This window comes from Pan paniscus, chromosome 1, assembly GCF_029289425.2.
Source record: "Pan paniscus chromosome 1, NHGRI_mPanPan1-v2.0_pri, whole genome shotgun sequence".
Lineage (NCBI taxonomy): Eukaryota > Metazoa > Chordata > Mammalia > Primates > Hominidae > Pan > Pan paniscus.
The window spans coordinates 171425733-171441483 of NC_073249.2; the positions used below are offsets into that span (position 1 = coordinate 171425733).

The following is a 15751-nucleotide window of genomic DNA, read 5'->3' on the forward strand; positions in this document are numbered from 1 at the left end:
AGTAAGCAAGCAACTGAGCGTGTGAGCTGATACGATTTTTATTTTTCCATCAGAAGAAAGAGGGAAAGAGAGAGCCAAGAAACCAGGGATGGCAGAACTGCCTGGGAGTTGATTACCCAAGCATTTATTCCCCAAGCATTTATTGAGTCAATCATTGATTCCCCAAGCATTTATTGAGCACCTACTCTGTGCATGCAGAGAGACAGGATAAAACAATGACTAACACATGGTCCCTGCAGTCAAGTAATCTGCAATAAGCAGATAAACTGATTCATAGCACATAATACAAGACAGATTTTTTTTCTGGAAGGGAAGAGAAGAAAGCAGGGAAAAGATAAAGGTTAGGAAAAAAGAAAGAAAAAAGTGAAGAAAGAATAAAAGGAGGGAAGGAAAGATGAGAGGAAGTGAAGAAAGAAAGAAGGGATATGAAAAAGAAGGGACAGAAAGAAGCTAACACGTATTCATCACTTCCTATGTGCCAGGCACTATGCTAAGAACCTTACATCTTCTATTTTATTTAGTCCTCATAACTTCCCTTTAAGGGAAGCCATTTACCATTTTACAGGTGAGAAAACAGAGGCTTAGGTAATACCCAAGGTCTCAGCTGGTAGCACAATCTGGGGGTGCACAGACCACAGAGCTCCTTGCCTGGCCTCCTCATACAAAGGTGTTACCAATCGGCTCTGCTCTGAAGAAAAAACCCTCCTTCTTACATGCATGAGGAGTCCAACACCTGGTTATTCCACTGGCTCCTCAAAAGCCTCCCAGAAACATAGCCAGTTAAAACGGATGGACCTTAGAGATCATCTGATCCAACCCACCTGAGGAGACACACATTCAGAAACAGGTGGAGATTTGCCTGAGGTCTTATGGAGAATACAGGAGACCTGGGGCCCAGTCCTCCCCACTGGAGCCCATGGGGAAGTCAGCAATGCCAATAGCTAGGGCATTTAATTGCTTCCAGACCAGGGAAGACTGCAGTCCACCCTCCTCACTCCATCCCGTCCTGGCTGAAGCATTCCCAGGTCTGCTGAGCAGGAAGGTTTGTTTTGGCAGAAAGCTGGGTGCTGTCCAGCTCGATAATCATTTGTGTTAACACGCCATTATGTGTGTCGTTAACAGACTTGGCAACTGGGACTTGGCTTTTTCTTCCCTTACATTTTCTTTTTATTTTCCAAAAATAGAAAAATAAAATGCAACTCCCATATATGAATCAGAAAGACCAAGATTCCCAGCCACACAGGTACTTGCAGACTCGGCCTGGAAGAAGAGGCTTGACCAAAAGCATGTCACTGCCCAGCAAGTATCTCATGACTTTGTTCTTGAAGGAGGCTCCATCTGACATCATGGCTGGAGTTTGCTCCTCCTGACCAGGGCTCACACATCCAACCTTTCCTACAATGGCACCCAAGTGCCCTCTCTGCCAGCCTAGCTCATGGAATGGAAAATGTCAGGGCTGTGGAGTCAAACAGACCTGAGATAAAAGACTGACTCCACCATGTTGTGGCTTTTGATAACTTGATGAAGAGATTTAACCTCTCTGTACCTCAGTTTCCTCATCTGGAAAATGGGGGTAACAATGAGATATTATATCATTCTTCCCTTTATTTATGCCATGCCTGGCAATTCATCTATTAAAAAATGAGAAAGATAAAAAGGGTTAAATGATAATGTACTCCTGATATTTAACAGGATTTGAATATAATGTACTCAGAATATAAGGATAAATCAGACACAGGCCTTGCCTTCCAAAGACTTACAGGCTCCTAGGGGAGCTCAATATAAAGAAATTTAATTCCTTTATTATTCCACAAATACACTGTAAGCTGTTCTCCCCAAGTCCAAAGTTAACACCCTGGTTCAAGCCACCATGTTCTCTCACCTTGACGACTGCAATTACCTTCTTTATATATATATATATATATATATATATATGGAACACTTCATGAATTTGCATGAAATATTTGCACAAGGGCCATGGTAACCTTCTCTGTATCATTCCAATTTTACTGTATGTGCTGCCAAAGTGAGCACTGCAATTATCTTCTAACTGGTCTCCAAGTTCCCTCTCTTGCTCCTCCAGTCTGTTCTCAGCAGAGAAGCCAGCATGACCCTTTCAAAACACCAGTATGAGCACATCATGCCCCTGCTCAAAACCTCCCAGTGGCTTCTCATTCAACTTAGGGGAAAAAACCTAAATTCTTTACCTTAGCCTAGAAAGTCTGATGATCTGGGACCTGCCTGTCTCACTGCCCTCCTCACTCATTCTGCTCCAGCCACACCAGTCTGCTTGCTCTTCCTTGAGCACACCTAGAAAGTTCCCACTTCAGATTCTTTGTTGTCTCTCCTAGAATGATGCTTCCCCAGGTATCTGCATAGCTCCTTCCCTTACTTTATTCACGTCTCTGCTCAAATGCCACCTCATCAAAGAGGCACACTATCCAAAATAGCATACCCATTGCTTACTATGCCTTTACTTTGCTTTAGAGAAAGACTTATCACTTTCTAAATTATATTATATACCTGTTTGCCTGTGTTCAGCCTCTCTCACAAGAAAATAAACGTCCAAAGAACAGAGATTTTGGATCACTGCCTTGCACGTGCTAAGTACTCAGTAAACATTTCTTGGGTGACTGAATCAATGCAGAAATTAACACACACTATGTGCCAAGCTCTATACTAAGCACTGGCGAGACCAACTGGACAGAGTCCTTCCCTCCTAGTCAACGAGGGATTTGACAGAAGGAAGCTCAGTAGCAACCTCGAAGAGGTACCTCTTCCAGCTGCAGAAGTTCAGACCCAGGGAATCATTTCAAAAGGAAAATATTTTTAAACCATGTCTTGAAGAATGAGTCAGAGTAGCCAGGTAAAGATGGGAAAATTAGGGGGAAGGAGAGGGGATTCTAGACAGAGGAGACATTATGAGAAAAAGCATAGAGGAAAGAAAAATCTTGGTGTGTTTTGAAAACCACAAACACTTTTGTTTTGCTGGGGCTAAACAAAAGTCCTAAAGGAGAGGGACTTTTTGGTTCTGCTAGGAATTTCATTGACTTTGATTATACAGATTTGAGGGGAGAAGGTGTGGAGAGCTGAGTCCTCTGCATGATAGAAGAAAATAAACCCCAGAGAATCTCAGTGGGAAAAAAAGAGAAGCAAAGGAAAGAGGAGAAGGAAAGAGGAGCCAGCAAAACAGTGTGATGCTACTCACTAATCAGGGTGAATTTCCAGTGAGAAAAATCCAGAAGCAGAGGAGCTTTTAAAAACAGGAGATTGTATTTATGATTTTAAGTTGTTTGCTAAATAATAGGAGCTCTACATCATGATATGATGATATCACTGGTATGAAATCCCTCCCACGATTAAAACAAAACAGAACAAACATAAAACTGAACAAAATGTAGAAGGCAACAGTTTTCTGGCATTGGACAATAGGCAACACATGACGTGATCCCTGAAAGGAGATAAGCTTGCAAGGTGAGCCCCACAATTGCCCCAGCTCTCTGGGAATGGTTTCCCTCACTGCAGAGCAGAGAGCTAGAGTCTGAGCACAGCATAGTAGTTCTGATGAGCTGATGAGGCAGAAGCCAGAGTTCAGAGCAGCTGACATGACTACAATCTGTAGGGCACGGCACCAGAGAGGAGTGAACTGCACAGACAGGGGTCCCCAGAAGCCTGTATATGGGTGCCCTATGGAGTCCTTTACTGAGAGCTACGCTATGCCTTCTCAGGATGAGAGTACACAGGCTTACCACAATGTAACTACAATGGGATAGATAACAGAACAGAGATGCTAGAAGTTAAACAGTTCTAGAAAACAGAGGAGATATAGTCCAGCCAGAGCAAAGACATCTTATTCACATTTCAGTGCTCCAACTGAGAAACCAAAATGGTGACAATTTAAGAATAAGAACCACAGACTAGAGTAAGGCATACTTTTGATAAGCACTGTTCAATATAACTTTCTGCGATAATATTAATGTTATCTGTACTTTCCAAAATGATAACCACTAGCAACAGGTGGCTACTGAGCACTTGAAATATAACTAGTGCAACTAAGAAAATTATCTTAAACTATTTTATTTAATATAAATTTAAATTGCTACATGTGGCTGCCATATTGTGTAGCACAGCTTTAAATCTACCCTAACAAAGCCTAAAACCAGGCCTTCACAAAATTCACAAGGGACACAGACTTTGAGGTTGATCCCATTAAGTTACAGGAGCATGGGAAAGACGTTGGGCTTTCCACAGAGCCTGCCTATCATAGCATAAATATGAGCCTACAGAAATTTAAGGTGATGAGACAGTAATTGAACCCCTTACTGCCCACTAGAATAAAAGTTAACATTTTTTCAGAGGAAAATAACAGAATCAAAAATCTCTATAACGTATTACCGATGTTCAGTATAATCAAAAATTACTAGATATGCAAAGAATGGAAAAACATGACCTCTAGTCAAGAAACCAATCCCAAGATAACCTAAATGTTGGATATAGCAGACAATTACTTTAAAGTAAAAGTTATAAATATTTTTAAATAATTGTGGGAAGATGCTCTTAATAAGTGAACAAATAGGAGATCTAAGCAGAGATACTAAAACAAAAAAGAACTAGGACTGAAATGCACAATAATGAATTTTTTTAAAATTGACAGTCTCAATGGACTTAACACAAATTGGGGGGGCAAAAGTGTAATGAGCTTGAAGATAAACCAATAGAAATTATCCAATCTAAAGAAAACAAAAGAAAAAGATTGGAGAAAAAATGAACAAAATCTCAGGATCTTCAAAACTGTGACAAATGGTCAAAATGCATGTAATAGAAGACCCAGAAGGAGAAGAGAATAAAAATGGGAAAGAAAACACTGGAAAAAATAATAGCTGAAACATTTCCATATTTAGTAAAGACATACATTTATAGATTCAAAATACTCAGTGAACACCAAGTAAGATAAATACAAAGAAAAACACACAGACATGTCAGTGTCTAACTATGAAAACAAGAACAAGTCTTGAAAACAGTCAGAACACAAAGAAATGCTTATACTGATGCTTCTTGACTTATGACGAGGTTATGTCCCAATAAACCCATCATAAGTTGAAAATATTGTAATTTGAAAATACATTTAATACACCTAACCCACTGAATATCATAGCTTAGCCTAACCTACTTTAAACATGCTCAGAACACTTACCTTAGCTTGCAGTTGTACAAAATCATCCAACACAACAACCGTTTTATAATGAAATGTTGAATATCTCGTATAATTTATTGAATACTATACTGCAAGTGAAAACAAGATGGTTCTATGGATACTTAGAGTACAGTTTCTATCGAATACATCGCTTTCATACTATTATAAAGTCAAAAGGGCCAGGCGCGGTGGCTCATGCCTGTAATCCCAGCACTTTGGGAAGGCTGAGGCAGGCGGATCACGAGGTCAGGAGATCGAGACCATCCTGGCTAACACGGTGAAACCCCATCTCTACTAAAAACACAAAAAATTATCCGGGCATGGTGGCAGGCGTCCATAGTCTCAGCCACTCAGGAGGCAGAGGAAGGAGAATGGCGTGAGCTTGCAGTGAGCAGAGATCAGGCCACTGCAGTCCAGTCTGGGCGACAAAGCAAGACTCCAACTCAAAAATAAATAAATAAATAAATAAATAAATAATAAAGTCAAAAGATCGTAAGTCAAACCATCATAAGTCAGGGACTGCCTGCACAGAAAACAATGAAACCTTACCAGCCAGAAAGGATTGGGGTTCTATCTTTAGCCTCCTTAGACAGAATAACTCTCAACCAATAATTTTGTATCCAGAAAAACTAAGTTTCATAAATGAAGGAGAAATAAAGTCATTTTCAGACAAACAAATGCTGAGAGACTTTGTCACCACCAGACCAGCCCTACAAGAAATGCTAAAAGGAGTTCTAAATCTTAGAACAAAAGCTTCACATGCACCAGAAGAGAACCTCTTGAAAGCATAAAATTCACAGGTCCTATAAAACAGTAACACAATGAAGAAAACAAAGTATCTAGGTAACAATCAATGGATGACTAGAACATTACCTCACATCTGAATATTAACTTTGACCATAAATGGCCCAAATGTTCCACTTAAAAGATCCAGATTGGCAGAATGGATTAAAAAATTACAAATCAAATATCTGCTGTCTTCAAGAGACTTGTCCAACATATAATGATTCATATAAATTCAAAGTAAAGGAATAGAAAAAGATATTCCATGCAAATGGAAACCAAAAGGGAATAGGAGTGGGTATTCTTATATCAGATAAAATAGACTTAAAGCAACAACAGTTAAAAAAAAAGACAAAGAAGATCATTATATAATGATAAAAGGATCAATCCAACAAGAATATATTACAATCCTTAAAATATATGCACCTAACTCTGGATCTCCTAGATTCATTAAAAAAAATTACTACTAGACCTAAGAAGTGAGACAGATAGCGATATAATAATATTGAGGGACAACAACACTCCATCGAAAGTGCTAGACAGATTATCAAGACATAAAGTCAACACAAAAACAACGGACTTAAACTATACTCTAGATCAAATGGACCTAACAGGTATTTACAGAACATTCTACCCAAGAACTGCAGGATATACATTTTTCTCATCAGTACATGGAACATTCACCAGGATAGACTATGTAATAGGCTACAAAACAAGTCTCAATAAATTTTTAAAAATTGAAATCGTATCAAGTGTCTTCTCAGATGGTGTAATAAAACTAAAAATCAACTCCAAAAGGAACCCTCAAAACTATACAAATACATGGAAATTAAACAATCTGCTCCTGGATGATTTTTAGGTTAACAATGAAATCAAGATGGAAATTTTAAAATACTTTAAAATAAATGATAATAGTGACACAAGTTATCAAAATCTCTGAGATACAGCAAAAGCAGTGCTAAGAGGAAAGTTTATAGCATTAAATGCCTACATCAAAAAGTCTGAAAGATCACAAATTGACAACCTAATGTCACACCTCAAGGAACTAGAGAAACAAGAACAACCCAAACCCAAAGCTACCAGAAGAAAAGAAATAATAAATGGGAGCTAAATGATGAGGACACATGGACACACAGAGGGGAACAACATACATGGGGCCTTTAAGAGGGTGAAGGGTGGGAGGAGGGAGAGGGTCAGGAAAAATAACCAATGGGTACTAGGTTTAATATGTGGGTGATGAAATAATCTGTATAATAAACCCCCAGCACAAATTTACCTATGTAACAAACCTGCACTTGTACCCCTGAACTTAAAATAAAAGTTAAAAATAAAAAAAAAGAAATAACAAAGATCAGAGCAGAACTAAATGAAATTGAGACCAAAAATATTCAAAACATCAATGAAACAAAAAGTTGATTCTTTGAAAAAATAAATGAAATGGATAGATTAGCTAGATTAACCAAGAAAAGAAGAGAGAAGATTCAAGTAAGTTCAGTTAAAAATGAAAATGGAGACACTACAACCAACATCACAGAAATACAAAAGATCATTCAAGACTACTATGAATACCTCTATGCACACAAACTAAAAAATCTAGAGAAAGTGGATAAATTCCTGGATACATACAAACCTCCTAGATTAAATCAGGAAGAAATACAAATCCTGAACAGATCAGTAACAATCAGTGAGAATGAATCAATAACACAAAAAAAAAATGCTAGCAAAACAAAAAGCCCAGGGCCAAATGGATTCACAGCTGAATTGTACTAGACAAAGAATGAGTACCAATCTTATTGAAACTATTCCAAAAAATTAAGAAAGAGGAAATTCTCTCTAACTCATTCTATGAAGCCAGTATCACCCTGATATCCAAACCAGGAAAGGACATTAAAAAGAAAACTACAGACCAATATCCTTAATGAACATAGATGCAAAAATCCTCAACAAAATACTAACTAACTGAATCCAACAGCATATCAAAAAGATAATATACCATGATTAAGTGGGTTTCATCCCAGAGATGCAAGGTGGTTTAACATACATACACAAATCAACAAATGTGATTCATCACATAAACAGAATTAAAAACAAAAACCATATGACCATCTCAATAGATGCAGACAAAGCATTCAGTAAAATCCAGCATCCATTTATGATAAAAACCTTCAACAAACTAGGCATAGAAGGAACATATTTCAAAATAATAAAAGCCACATATTACAAACCCGCAGTCAACATCACACTGAATGGGGAAAAGTTGAAAGCATTTCCTGAGAACTGGAACAAGACAAGGAAGCCCACTTTTACCACTTCTATTCAACATAGTACTGGAAGTCCTAGCCAGAGCAATTAGCCAAGAGAAAAAAGTAAAGGTTATCCAAATTGGAAAAGAAGAGCCAAACTATTGCTGTTCACCAATGATACAATGCCCTTTCATATACCTAGAAAACTCTAAACACTCCTCCAAAAGACTCCTAGATTTGAAAAACAAATTCAGTAAGTTTCAGGTTACAAAATCAATGTACACATTAGTAGCACTGCTATATACCCACAACAACCAAATTGAGAATCAAATCAAGAACTCAATCCCTTGTACACTAGTTGCAAAAAATACTTACAAATATACTTAACCAAGGAGGTGAAAGATCTCTGTAAGAAAAAAAAACTACAAAACACTGCTGAATGCAATCATAGATGACACTAACAAATGGAAACACATCCTATGCTCATGGATTAGAAGAATCAATATCATGAAAATGACCATCCTGCCAAAAGCAAGGCCTACAGATTCAATGCAATTCTTATCAAAATACCAACATCATTTTTCACAGAAATAGGAAAAAAATCCTAAAATTCATATGGAACCAAAAAAGGGCCCCAATAGCCAAAGCAATCCTAAGCAAAGAGAACAAATCTGGAAGCATCACATTACCTGACTTCAATTTATACTACAAGGCCATAGAGTTACCAAAACAGCATGGTCCTGGTATAAATGTAGACACATAGGCCAATTAAACTGAATGGAGAACCCAGAAATAAAGCCAAATACAACCAATTGATCTTTGACACAGCACACAAAAACATAAACTGAGGAAAGGACACTGTATTTAATAAATGGTGCTGGGAAAACTGGATAGCTACATGTAGAAGAACGAAACTGGATCCCTATCTCTCACCTTATATAAAAATCAACTCAAGATGGATTGAAGACTTAAATCGAAGACTTGAAACCATAAAAATTCTGGAAGATAATCTAGGAAAAACTATTCTGGACACTGGCCTAGGCAAAGAATTTGTGACTAAGACGCCAAAAGCAAATTAACAAAATCAAAAATAAATAAATGGGACGCAATTAAACTAAAAAGCTTCTGTACAGCAAAAAAAAATAATCATCAGGGTAAACAGACAACCCACAGAATTGGGAGGAAATATTTTCAAACTATTCATTCCACAAAGGACTAATATTCAGAATCTACAAGGAACTCAAACAAATCAGAAAAAAAAATCCCACCAAAAGTGGGCAAATAACATGAATAAACATTTCTCAAAAGAAGATATACAGATGGAAAATAAACAAATGAAAAAATGCTCAACATCACTAATCATCAGGGAAATGCAAATTAAAACCACAATGAGGTAGGACCTTATCCTTGCAAGAATGGTCATTATTAAAAAGTCAAAAAAAATTGTGTTGGCATGAATGTGGTAAAAGGAGAATGCTTATACTGCTGGTGGGAATGTAAATTAGTACAACCACTAAGGAAAACAGTATAGAGATTCCTAAAAGAACTAAAAGTAGATCTACCATTCAATCTAGCAATCTCACTACTGGGTATCTACCCAAAGGAAAAGAAGTCATTATATCAAAAAGATACCTGCATGCATAGGTTTATTGCAGCACAATTCAGAATTTCAAAGATATAGAACCAATCTAAGTGCCCATCAACCACAGAATGGATAAAGAAAACGTGGTGTATATATACACCATGGCATACTACTTGACCATAAAAAGAATGAAATAATGTCTTTTTCAGCAAATTGGATGGAGCTGGAGGCCATTATTCTAAGTGAAGTAACTCGGAAATAGAAAACCAAATACCATATGTTCTCACTCATAAATGGAAGCTAAACTCTGGGTATGCAAACGCATACAGAGTGGTATAATGGACTTTAGAGACTCAGAAGGGGGAAGACACAAGGGAGGCAAGGCATAAAAAACTACATATTGGGTACAATGTACACTACTTGGATGATGGGTGCACTAAAATCTCAGACTTCACCACTGTACAATTCATGCATGTAACCAAAAACCACTTGTACCCCAAAAGCTACTGAAATACAAAAAAGATATATATTTCTAAATAGTGTAACACAGACCTATCAATGTAACAGAATAGGTAAAGTTCACTGAGATAATAGGCAAAGTTCAAACAGCAATAAGCCTTTAAAAACACTACCCCTTTTTAAGTTTTAGTGTGGTAACTAATAATATCCAAAATTATGTGACAAAGATTATTAAAATACTTTCCCCTTCTAACTACATATCTTCTGCTATACAGATTTTCTTCAAATTCTGTGATCAAAAACATTGCAGCAGGATGAATGAAGAAACAGATAGGAGAGGCCGGGTGCAGTGGCTCACACCTGTAATCCCAGGAGTTCAAGACCAGCCTGGTCAACATGGTGAAACCCTATCTTTACTAAAAATAAAAAAAAATTAGTCAGGCATGGTGGTGGGCACCTGTAATCCCAGCTACTTGGGAGGTTGGGGCAGGAGAATCACTTGAACCCAGGAGGTGAAGGTTGCAGTGAGCCGAGATCGCACCACTGCACTCCAGCCTGGGTGACAGTGTGAGACTCCATCTCAAAAAAAAAAGAAAAAGGGAAAGAAACAGAGAGGAGAATCTAGCTGTCTCCTCTTAAACCAGACATATATTTTCAGACATGCGAAACAACATCTCCCTTCTCACTAAATGATTTCTGGTTTGGAAAATGCAGTTGTGTTCTATAAAAAATGAATGTTAACATGTAATGGGTTTAATACTGTTATTTTTAGCAAATTAACAAATAAATATTTTTAAATTTTCAAAAAAAGATTTATTGCTGACTCCTCATCAGAAACAATGGAGGCAAGAAGACAATGGACCAACATTTTTAAGTACTAAATGAAAAAAATCTATCAAACACACAATTCTATATTGATCAACAATATTCCTCAAACTCTAGGATTAAATAAAGACTTTTTTTAATCAACTCAAGCTGAGAGAGTTTGATGTCAGCAAACCTGCACTGCAGAAAGTGATAAAGGATGTTTTTAGGCTGAAAAGCATTAATATTGCCTGGATACTCTGGTCTAAAGGCAAGAAAAAACAGCACAAAAAAAAATTTTGTAAGAGGTTAAACATAAAAGATTTTTTTCATAATTTTCTTAAAAGACAACTGAACATTTAAAGCAAAAGTAAGAACATTGTAAGGCAGAGTCTGTAGCTTATGCAGAAATAAAAAGTATGACATCAAAAACATAAAGTATGAGATGTTGATTAACAGAATTATACTGCTATTCCATCTGTGAAGTGGGAAATAAGTGTCAGGTGTGAATTAAGAAATGAAAAGTGTGAAGAGTCAGAAGAACAAAGCAGTATAATATTAAGTGTAAATATATTTAATTTGTTAAGTTAAAGATGCATATTGTTAGCCATAGAGCAACCAGTAAAAAGTAATAGAAAGAAGTACAGATGGGAAGCTAATTGAGGATATAAAATGGAACTCCAGAAATATATATAATTAGGAAAGGAAAGGATAATTAAAGGAATAAAACCCAGAAGAAATGAATGAAAACAAATACCAAGGTAGTAGACTTAAACCCAAACATATTAATAATCTTATTAAATGTAAAGAGACTAAAACTCCCCAATGAAATTTAAAAAAAAGGAGAATGACAAACTAGATAAAAAAGCAAAATTTAAGAATATTCTGTCTAAACGGATGTACTTTACATTTCAAAACACAAATATGTTAATAGTGAAAGGATAGAAAAAAGATATGTTATCTATCATTACAGACTGAATTGTGTTTCCCCAAAATTCATATGCTGAACCCCAAATTGCTAATGTGACTGGCTGTATTTGAAGATAGAGCCTTTAGGGAGACAATTCAGGTTAAATGAGGTCATAAGGGGAGGACCCTAATGGAATACGATTAATGTCCTTAACAATAAGAGGAAGAGGTATCAAAAATCTCTCTCAGAGAAGACGTCAAGTGAGGACCCAGCAAGAGGGCAGCTGTCTACAAACAGAAAGAGAGACCTGGCCAGAAACCAACCCTGATGGCACCTTGATCTTGACCTCCAGACTGTGAGAAAGTAGCTTTCTGGCTGGGCCTGTGGCTCACGCCTGTAATCCCAGCACTTTAGGAGGCTGAGGCAGGCAGATCACCTGAGGTCAGGAGTTCAAGACCAGCCTGGCCAACATGGTGAAACCTGTCTCCACTAAAAATACAAAAAAAATTAGCTGGGTGTGGTGGTGCGCACCTATAATCCCAGCTACTCAGGAGGCTGAGGCAGGAGAATCACTTGAACCCAGGAGGTGCAGACTGCAGTGAGCCAAGATCATGCCACTGCACTCCAGCCTGGCAACAGAGTGAGACTCACTCTACAAAAATAAAAAGAAAGTAACTTTCTGTTGTTTAAGCCACCCAGTCTATGGTACTTTGCTATGGCAGCTCTAGCTGACTAAGACATTATACACAGAATAAACATAATAAAGGTGGAGTTGATATATTGACATCAAGATATTTGCTGTTTGTGCTGTGTGATCCCATTGAGTGACAAGTGTTGAATGAAACCTCCTACATTCATGAAAGCTTTGTGCAAGTGTGCTTCCTTTCAAGAAAGGGCGTGGGTTTCATGCCTAGTTCTAGACATTGCAGAATACAGAGAGCATATGCTAACATAGAGACCAAAAGCAGAGATGACTGTGAAAACCTCAGCACCTTTGAGAATTTGCAGAGCCTCAAAGAGGATATTAAATGCCCACAGAACATGAAATAGTGGTTTAACCTGCTATCTTGGGATGTTGGAAACTCCAGATGATATCTGGGTTTAATAATTTTTTAAAGCATCATAATAATATGGATGATGGTGAAGAGGAGGAGGAGGAGGAGGATAGAAAAAAGTCTAGGTCTCTTATTTCCAAGTTCAGGGCACTTTTCAGTAACACATAGCACTTTCTGCTTTCGAGAAGCAAACTGCATAATGGATATTATGATTAAATAACGCAGAAGTTCAGGCTACTGAAGCAATCACAAAGGCTTCTTAGAGGAGGAAACCTTTTTTTTTTTTAATTTGTCTCATTTTATTTCTTGGTAATTACTAAACCATAATTGGGAGGTGTTACAATTTTGAGGACAAGGTTTGAGAAGTGTTATCCTATATAAGCTACTATTTAAAATTATTAAAATCTCGAGGAGGAAACTTTCACATTAGACCATAGAAAGGGTACAGTTAGAAAATCTGGAGACAGACTGAGCAGGATATGGCACTTCTATGAAGGGTCACCATGGACATTCATGAGTGATGTGTCCTGTGTGGCCTGAGGGCTCATTCCAACAAATGAGCACCACTGTCGGGATACTGGGGCCTTCTGGCCAAAAAGAAATTGACACCTTTATTCTGGCCTTTGGTTTTAATCCTTTCCTATACAGAAAGAAAAAACTACTTAATCAGGGATAATAAAACCCACCTCAGAGAGTTGGGTGACATAATCAAGTGATCCTTTTAAAATATAAGGAGCAATCTCATCACTTATCTGTTCAAAATTCTCAAAGGCAGAAAAGAGCCCTGAGACGAGAGAGGAGGAGAGGAGTTAAGGTGAAGGGTGGAATTCAGGCCAAGGTTTCACAGGCAGAGTTTCCTGCTGGGAGAGGAACAAGAATGCTTCTTGAGAAAGGTAAAAACAGGAAGATTTTTCTAAAATAAAAATCTGGTTAACTCAAAAAAAACAAAATAATAATTAAAAAAAAAAACCTTCACTAGCTTCCCATCTCAGCCTCCCCGTTTCAACCCCATTCCACCCACCGAGTTCTTTTCCTCTCTGCCCACCTTCCCTCCCCTCTGCTGCAGCCATGGGCTCCCTGATGTTCTCCAGCACTTCGTGCACACTCCCAGTCAAGGCCTTTGCACTTGCCCTTCTGACTCCCTGCAAAGCCTTGCCCCAAATGCAGACACTTGCCCTCACCCCCTTCACATCTTTGCTTACTGTTCCCCTCAGTGAGGCCATATATGTAAAATCACACCTCCTGCATACAGGCCCTATCTCCTTCCATGCTTTATTTTTCCTACAGCACTCATTACCTTCTAATGTACTATAAAAATTACTTATTTATTTTGTTTATCTCCAGTACCCCTTGCTAGATATAAATGCAGGGGCATCAAATTTTGTCCATTTTGTTCATTGCTGTATCCCAGTGACTAGAACAGTGCTTGGCAAGCAGAAGTTACTCAATAAGTTAGAAAGAAAGAGAGGAAGGGAGGGAGGGGGGAAGAGGGGAGGAGGGGAGGAAGGGAGGAAGGAAGGAAGGAAGGGAGGGAGGGAGGGAGGGAGGGAGAGGGGAGGGGGGAAGAGGGGAGGAAGGGAGGAGGGAAGGAAGGGAGGGAGGGAGGGAGAGGGGGGGAAGAGGGGAGGAAGGGAGGAAGGAAGGAAAGAAGGAAGGAAGGGAGGGAGGGAGGGGGGAGGAGGGGAGGAAGGGAGGGAGGAAGGAAGGAAGGGAGGGAGGGAGGCAGGGAGGGGGAGGAGGGGAGGGAGGGAGGAAGGAAGGAGGGAGGGGAGGGGAGGGGAGGGGAGGAAAAGAAGAAGGAAGGAAAGAGGGAGGGAGGTAGGAAGCAAAAGAGGGAGAGAGACATAAGTCATTTTCACAGTTCCTGGCAAGTAGAAAGTCTTTAGTAAATGGCAGCTTTTATTACTAGATAGGGAAAACAAAGCCTAGAAAGAAGAAAACATGACTTGGTCAAAGCCCACAGCAAGTTGTTGATGGGGCCAGCAGCAGGCCCCAGGTTCCCTAACTTGCGGCACATAGCAGGCCCTCAATAAATAGTCACCATTTTTATTATTTTACTCCTTGGCAAAATACATATGTGGTAAACACTTGCATTCATTTCAGGTTTAACACTTTGCCTTCCTATTATGTGTCCAGCACTTTCACATTCAATATGCATAATAGTTATTGGAGGTGAGAATGTTTCTTTAATTGTAATCATGAGAACCCTGTGCTCAGAGAGGTCAAGTGACCTCCCAAGGTCACACAGCTGGTAAGTGGTGGAGTCAGAATTCATCTCCAGACCTGTGATTTCAAGTCCAGTGGTCTTTTCCTCATAATACAGAAGAGGGGTGTGGCAAAAGGTGCCAACAGCTTTGGAATGAAATCCTTCACACCCTCCCAAATGCAAACCTCCCTCCACTTAGCCTCAGGCAGGTTTTCATCTCTGCCTTGACCTTGAGAGAAACCTGCTGGCACTGTGGCGTCTGCCTTTGAAAGTCAGCTGCCTGTTTTTCAGACTCATAAATTGCCTGTAAGAAGTGTTTCATTATTCTGTCCAGGAGACATCAAATACCTGAGCTGTATTTCATGAAAGTTCCCCTTCAGACGCAGGCCACAGGGTAGGTAGCATTTCTGTCTCCAGGAAACCCCTGAAATCCACCTTTTGGATTATTCCGCTTGAGACAAATTAGAAGTGAAAGCGGCTGCCTGCACTCTTTCATGTTCAAGGGGAGCCGGGTG

The 15751-nt window shown here is 38.7% G+C and overlaps 1 non-coding gene across 1 annotated transcript; it reads right to left on the reverse strand.

Annotated features, from left to right (window-relative positions):
* Positions 1-1927: 1927 nt before the first annotated feature.
* Positions 1928-2034, reverse strand: LOC112438347 (U6 spliceosomal RNA). The gene has a single exon (XR_003026793.2). It is a non-coding gene; the product is annotated as a U6 spliceosomal RNA (small nuclear RNA).
* Positions 2035-15751: the final 13717 nt, after the last annotated feature.